Source organism: Oncorhynchus mykiss, chromosome 29 (genome assembly GCF_057628025.1).
Source record: "Oncorhynchus mykiss isolate SJ-2025 chromosome 29, ASM5762802v1, whole genome shotgun sequence".
Classification (NCBI taxonomy): domain Eukaryota; kingdom Metazoa; phylum Chordata; class Actinopteri; order Salmoniformes; family Salmonidae; genus Oncorhynchus; species Oncorhynchus mykiss.
Window position 1 is genome coordinate 3634195 of NC_143050.1, and position 8306 is coordinate 3642500.

An 8306-nucleotide genomic window follows, 5' to 3' on the forward strand; every position below is an offset into this window, starting at 1 on the left:
ACCGATGACTGTGTTTGCTAGTGACAAAGACCTGGTTGTTGCATCAATCCTGTAGTCGCCACCAAGTGAGAGGATACGTGAATATTTCATCCTTGTAATTTAACCCTTTGTGACAATACATTAAAATATCATCAGACTATTACCTCAACAGCCTAGTTTTACCCTGAAACTCCTGGTTTGCAGGCCATATCAAGCAATCCATATGATTATTATGGGTTGTAAAAGTGACATCCAACAATTTGAAGTTTGAATCACTCACAACCTGCATTTAGAATGACTGCCAAGTTTAGGGAGATTATACATTGGGGATTCCCTACACCATGTAAACTAGAACAACCATCCCAGTAATGGGTGGGATAAATCCAACTACAAACAGATTATTTGGGGGGAGGGGAGATTTTTTGTGGGTTGTTCTTATGCTAAACATAAATAATTAAAAGTCAATCAATCATTGTGCATGCAAAAACACAGATATTGAAACAAACACTTCAAAATACTCTACCTGCAATAAAGCATGCTGGGAAATATGATAATGAGGGGCGTGGTTTTGAGTGTTTGCATTGTTTTACTCTACACAGAATAAAATGACACAATCACACTCGAGTTATTAAAGGTCCCAAACAGTCAAAATCATTTGGATGAAACCAAAACCAAGTAGGACAACCAAAGTATGAAAAATGACTGTTGCTTCTATATTGATAAAGATTGGTCATCAAATTTGACATGGGGGTCCCCTCCCCCCATGTCAAACACCATCGAATACAGGAGGAGGGATGGAGGCGGGATTATTAAGGGCTTTTTTTTTGTTTCATACACCAATGGTAACGTCTTATTCTCTTACCTAATTTAAATAAGTACCGCCTCGTAACCAACATCACAGAGGGGGCGTGGTTTACGTAGCTAGGTAGCTAGTCTACTGGTAACTAAAGGGGGACTGCAGTGTGTCAGCAAATATAATTAGAGGTTTGGGCTAAATTATACAGCCAGCATTTTATCTTAATTCACGCTGTTACAATAACAAAACAGTTGGATAAACAACTCATTTGTGAAACCATAATGTGGTGTATGACAGGATTGGATGTTGCATGCAATTTCAATGTTGTTTGAGTTGCTTTTCTGCATCAGCACATATGCTTCAGGTAATGTCACTGCAATACTGGGTCCATGCTGTGTGATATCGGTGTTTTCTAAGAGCCGCCGGGCTTGTTCTCCGTCCACTCAGTCTGTCTTTACTTCCTGGTAGTTTGACATGAGATTTAGCAGTTTTTAATCTGGATAAATATTATGGGTGACGTTTTAGTAACTCAAAGGTTAATTTATATCGGGAATCAGAATGACTGTTTGGTGATGAACAACAACTTATTATTTTACAAGACTGAGTGTTATTTTAACTCCTGAATTAATACACCTCTCATTCATTTCATGGAGAGTGGAATTCCACTTAGATCTCTGCTGCCCGACGAACCCCGACATTATACATCGGGTTAGGGATGGGTAGGGTCTGTTGTCTCATCAATAACTAGGGATGGGTAGGGTCTGTTGTTCCATCAATAACTAGGGATGGGTATGGTCTGTTGTCTCATCAATAACTAGGGATGGGTATGGTCTGTTGTCTCATCAATAACTAGGGATGGGTATGGTCTGTTGTTCCATCAATAACTAGGGATGGGTATGGTCTGTTGTCTCATCAATAACTAGGGATGGGTATGGTCTGTTGTCTCATCAATAACTAGGGATGGGTATGGTCTGTTGTCTCATCAATAACTAGGGATGGGTATGGTCTGTTGTCTCATCAATAACTAGGGATGGGTCTGTTGTCTCATTAATAACTAGGGATGGGCCTGTTGTCTCATCAATAACTAGGGATGGGTAGGGTCTGTTGTCTCATCAATAACTAGGGATGGGTATGGTCTGTTGTCTCATCAATAACTAGGGATGGGTAGGGTCTGTTGTCTCATCAATAACTAGGGATGGGTAGGGTCTGTTGTCTCATCAATAACTAGGGATGGGTATGGTCTGTTGTCTCATCAATAACTAGGGATGGGCCTGTTGTCTCATTAATAACTAGGGATGGGTAGGGTCTGTTGTCTCATCAATAACTAGGGATGGGTATGGTCTGTTGTCTCATTAATAACTAGGGATGGGTATGGTCTGTTTTCTCATCAATAACTAGGGATGGGTCTGTTGTCTCATTAATAACTAGGGATGGGTATGGTCTGTTTTCTCATCAATAACTAGGGATGGGTATGGTCTGTTGTCTCATCAATATCTAGGGATGGGTATGGTCTGTTTTCTCATCAATAACTAGGGATGGGTCTGTTGTCTCATCAATAACTAGGGATGGGTATGGTCTGTTGTTCCATCAATAACTAGGGATGGGTATGGTCTGTTGTCTCATCAATAACTAGGGATGGGTATGGTCTGTTGTCTCATCAATAACTAGGGATGGGTAGGGTCTGTTTTCTCATCAATAACTAGGGATGGGTATGGTCTGTTGTCTCATCAATAACTAGGGATGGGTCTGTTGTCTCATCAATAACTAGGGATGGGTATGGTCTGTTTTCTCATCAATAACTAGGGATGGGTAGGGTCTGTTGTTCCATCAATAACTAGGGATGGGTAGGGTCTGTTGTTCCATCAATAACTAGGGATGGGTATGGTCTGTTGTCTCATCAATAACTAGGGATGGGTATGGTCTGTTGTCTCATCAATAACTAGGGATGGGTATGGTCTGTTGTCTCATCAATAACTAGGGATGGGTATGGTCTGTTGTCTCATCAATAACTAGGGATGGGTATGGTCTGTTGTCTCATCAATAACTAGGGATGGGTATGGTCTGTTGTCTCATCAATAACTAGGGATGGGTATGGTCTGTTGTCTCATCAATAACTGGGGATGGGTATGGTCTGTTGTCTCATCAATAACTAGGGATGGGTCTGTTGTCTCATTAATAACTAGGGATGGGCCTGTTGTCTCATCAATAACTAGGGATGGGTAGGGTCTGTTGTCTCATCAATAACTAGGGATGGGTATGGTCTGTTGTCTCATCAATAACTAGGGATGGGTAGGGTCTGTTGTCTCATCAATAACTAGGGATGGGTATGGTCTGTTGTCTCATCAATAACTAGGGATGGGCCTGTTGTCTCATTAATAACTAGGGATGGGTAGGGTCTGTTGTCTCATCAATAACTAGGGATGGGTATGGTCTGTTGTCTCATTAATAACTAGGGATGGGTATGGTCTGTTTTCTCATCAATAACTAGGGATGGGTCTGTTGTCTCATTAATAACTAGGGATGGGTATGGTCTGTTTTCTCATCAATAACTAGGGATGGGTATGGTCTGTTGTCTCATCAATAACTAGGGATGGGTATGGTCTGTTTTCTCATCAATAACTAGGGATGGGTCTGTTGTCTCATCAATAACTAGGGATGGGTATGGTCTGTTGTCTCATCAATAACTAGGGATGGGTATGGTCTGTTGTCTCATCAATAACTAGGGATGGGTCTGTTGTCTCATCAATAACTAGGGATGGGTCTGTTGTCTCATTAATAACTAGGGATGGGTATGGTCTGTTGTCTCATCAATAACTAGGGATGGGTATGGTCTGTTGTCTCATCAATAACTAGGGACGGGTAGGGTCTGTTGTCTCATCAATAACTAGGGATGGGTATGGTCTGTTGTTCCATCAATAACTAGGGACGGGTAGGGTCTGTTGTTCCATCAATAACTAGGGATGGGTAGGGTCTGTTGTTCCATCAATAACTAGGGATGGGTAGGGTCTGTTGTCTCATCAATAACTAGGGATGGGTCTGTTGTCTCATTAATAACTAGGGATGGGTATGGTCTGTTGTCTCATCAATAACTAGGGATGGGTATGGTCTGTTGTCTCATCAATAACTAGGGATGGGTATGGTCTGTTGTCTCATCAATAACTAGGGATGGGTATGGTCTGTTGTCTCATCAATAACTAGGGATGGGTCTGTTGTCTCATTAATAACTAGGGATGGGTAGGGTCTGTTGTCTCATCAATAACTAGGGATGGGTCTGTTGTCTCATTAATAACTAGGGATGGGTAGGGTCTGTTGTCTCATCAATAACTAGGGATGGGTATGGTCTGTTGTCTCATCAATAACTAGGGATGGGTATGGTCTGTTGTCTCATCAATAACTAGGGATGGGCCTGTTGTCTCATTAATAACTAGGGATGGGTAGGGTCTGTTGTCTCATCAATAACTAGGGATGGGTAGGGCCTGTTGTCTCATCAATAACTAGGGATGGGTATGGTCTGTTGTCTCATCAATAACTAGGGATGGGTATGGTCTGTTGTCTCATCAATAACTAGGGATGGGTATGGTCTGTTTTCTCATCAATAACTAGGGATGGGTCTGTTGTCTCATTAATAACTAGGGATGGGTATGGTCTGTTTTCTCATCAATAACTAGGGATGGGTATGGTCTGTTTGTCTCATCAATAACTAGGGATGGGTATGGTCTGTTTTCTCATCAATAACTAGGGATGGGTCTGTTGTCTCATCAATAACTAGGGATGAGTATGGTCTGTTGTCTCATCAATAACTAGGGATGGGTATGGTCTGTTGTCTCATCAATAACTAGGGATGGGTATGGTCTGTTGTCTCATCAATAACTAGGGATGGGTCTGTTGTCTCATTAATAACTAGGGATGGGTATGGTCTGTTGTCTCATCAATAACTAGGGATGGGTATGGTCTGTTGTCTCATCAATAACTAGGGACGGGTAGGGTCTGTTGTCTCATCAATAACTAGGGATGGGTATGGTCTGTTGTTCCATCAATAACTAGGGACGGGTAGGGTCTGTTGTTCCATCAATAACTAGGGATGGGTAGGGTCTGTTGTTCCATCAATAACTAGGGATGGGTAGGGTCTGTTGTTCCATCAATAACTAGGGATGGGTATGGTCTGTTGTCTCATCAATAACTAGGGATGGGTATGGTCTGTTGTCTCATCAATAACTAGGGATGGGTATGGTCTGTTGTCTCATCAATAACTAGGGATGGGTATGGTCTGTTGTCTCATCAATAACTAGGGATGGGTATGGTCTGTTGTCTCATCAATAACTAGGGATGGGTATGGTCTGTTGTCTCATCAATAACTAGGGATGGGTATGGTCTGTTTTCTCATCAATAACTAGGGATGGGCCTGTTGTCTCATTAATAACTAGGGATGGGTAGGGTCTGTTGTCTCATCAATAACTAGGGATGGGTATGGTCTGTTGTCTCATTAATAACTAGGGATGGGTATGGTCTGTTTTCTCATCAATAACTAGGGATGGGTCTGTTGTCTCATTAATAACTAGGGATGGGTATGGTCTGTTTTCTCATCAATAACTAGGGATGGGTATGGTCTGTTGTCTCATCAATAACTAGGGATGGGTATGGTCTGTTTTCTCATCAATAACTAGGGATGGGTCTGTTGTCTCATCAATAACTAGGGATGGGTATGGTCTGTTGTCTCATCAATAACTAGGGATGGGTATGGTCTGTTGTCTCATCAATAACTAGGGATGGGTATGGTCTGTTGTCTCATCAATAACTAGGGATGGGTCTGTTGTCTCATTAATAACTAGGGATGGGTATGGTCTGTTGTCTCATCAATAACTAGGGATGGGTATGGTCTGTTGTCTCATCAATAACTAGGGACGGGTAGGGTCTGTTGTCTCATCAATAACTAGGGATGGGTATGGTCTGTTGTTCCATCAATAACTAGGGACGGGTAGGGTCTGTTGTTCCATCAATAACTAGGGATGGGTAGGGTCTGTTGTTCCATCAATAACTAGGGATGGGTAGGGTCTGTTGTCTCATCAATAACTAGGGATGGGTCTGTTGTCTCATTAATAACTAGGGATGGGTATGGTCTGTTGTCTCATCAATAACTAGGGATGGGTATGGTCTGTTGTCTCATCAATAACTAGGGATGGGTATGGTCTGTTGTCTCATCAATAACTAGGGATGGGTATGGTCTGTTGTCTCATCAATAACTAGGGATGGGTCTGTTGTCTCATTAATAACTAGGGATGGGTAGGGTCTGTTGTCTCATCAATAACTAGGGATGGGTCTGTTGTCTCATTAATAACTAGGGATGGGTAGGGTCTGTTGTCTCATCAATAACTAGGGATGGGTATGGTCTGTTGTCTCATCAATAACTAGGGATGGGTATGGTCTGTTGTCTCATCAATAACTAGGGATGGGCCTGTTGTCTCATTAATAACTAGGGATGGGTAGGGTCTGTTGTCTCATCAATAACTAGGGATGGGTAGGGCCTGTTGTCTCATCAATAACTAGGGATGGGTATGGTCTGTTGTCTCATCAATAACTAGGGATGGGTATGGTCTGTTGTCTCATCAATAACTAGGGATGGGTATGGTCTGTTTTCTCATCAATAACTAGGGATGGGTCTGTTGTCTCATTAATAACTAGGGATGGGTATGGTCTGTTTTCTCATCAATAACTAGGGATGGGTATGGTCTGTTTGTCTCATCAATAACTAGGGATGGGTATGGTCTGTTTTCTCATCAATAACTAGGGATGGGTCTGTTGTCTCATCAATAACTAGGGATGGGTATGGTCTGTTGTCTCATCAATAACTAGGGATGGGTATGGTCTGTTGTCTCATCAATAACTAGGGATGGGTCTGTTGTCTCATTAATAACTAGGGATGGGTATGGTCTGTTGTCTCATCAATAACTAGGGATGGGTATGGTCTGTTGTCTCATCAATAACTAGGGACGGGTAGGGTCTGTTGTCTCATCAATAACTAGGGATGGGTATGGTCTGTTGTTCCATCAATAACTAGGGACGGGTAGGGTCTGTTGTTCCATCAATAACTAGGGATGGGTAGGGTCTGTTGTTCCATCAATAACTAGGGATGGGTAGGGTCTGTTGTTCCATCAATAACTAGGGATGGGTATGGTCTGTTGTCTCATCAATAACTAGGGATGGGTATGGTCTGTTGTCTCATCAATAACTAGGGATGGGTATGGTCTGTTGTCTCATCAATAACTAGGGATGGGTATGGTCTGTTGTCTCATCAATAACTAGGGATGGGTATGGTCTGTTGTCTCATCAATAACTAGGGATGGGTATGGTCTGTTGTCTCATCAATAACTAGGGATGGGTAGGGTCTGTTTTCTCATCAATAACTAGGGATGGGTCTGTTGTCTCATTAATAACTAGGGATGGGTATGGTCTGTTGTCTCATCAATAACTAGGGATGGGTATGGTCTGTTGTCTCATCAATAACTAGGGATGGGTATGGTCTGTTGTCTCATCAATAACTAGGGATGGGTCTGTTGTCTCATCAGTAACTAGGGATGGGTAGGGTCTGTTGTCTCATCAATAACTAGGGATGGGTAGGGTCTGTTGTCTCATCAGTAACTAGGGATGGGTAGGGTCTGTTGTCTCATCAATAACAAGGGTGAGGTCAGGGCTCAGGTATCACTAGATCACCAACATGTTTAAGCTGAGCCATTCGCTCGTGTTCTGCTGCACAGTAACAGTCATATCTGACCAACATCATAACATGGTGTCAGAAGTGTTTCAACCTCATCAAATATAAAACAGAAGAGATTATTTCACAGAGTTTAGTCTGAGTTTAGAGTGATGAAAAGTAGCTAACAGCTAACTCTCATGTCTCTTCATTGAGCCGTTGCTATGGATACTCACATACTCAGAGCTGCCATGAGCAGAGCGCATGCAGAGCGAGTTGCCTGAGCGCAGGGAGTGAGTGACAGACCGAGAGGAGCAGGTAATGAATTTACTAACAAAGGAAGTTATTTCTGGTTTCGGGTCGGACCTTAAATTTGGCCGAAGCAAGCGGGCCTGGGTAGGGTAGGGCCTGACTGTCACAGGCCTGGGTAGAGTAGGGCCTGCCTGTCACAGGCATGGGTAGGGTAGGGCCTGACTGTCACAGGCATGGGTAGAGTAGGGCCTGCCTGTCACAGGCCTGGGTAGAGTAGGGCCTGCCTGTCACAGGCATGGGTAGGGTAGGGCCTGACTGTCACAGGCATGGGTAGGGTAGGGCCTGACTGTCACAGGCCTGGGTAGAGTAGGGCCTGCCTGTCACAGGCATGGGTAGGGTAGGGCCTGACTGTCACAGGCATGGGTAGGGTAGGGCCTGACTGTTACAGGCCTGGGTAGAGTAGGGCCTGCCTGTCACAGGCATGGGTAGGGTAGGGCCTGACTGTCACAGGCCTGGGTAGGGTAGGGCCTGACTGTCACAGGCCTGGGTAGAGTAGGGCCTGCCTGTCACAGGCATGGGTAGGGTAGGGCC

At 43.6% G+C, this 8306-nt stretch overlaps 1 protein-coding gene across 4 annotated transcripts in view; it reads left to right on the plus strand.

The window, feature by feature from the left end:
- The window catches only part of LOC110510278 (cell adhesion molecule 2), a 763418-nt gene that overhangs the window by 21210 nt on the left and 733902 nt on the right, over positions 1–8306 (plus strand). The window lies entirely within an intron of this gene.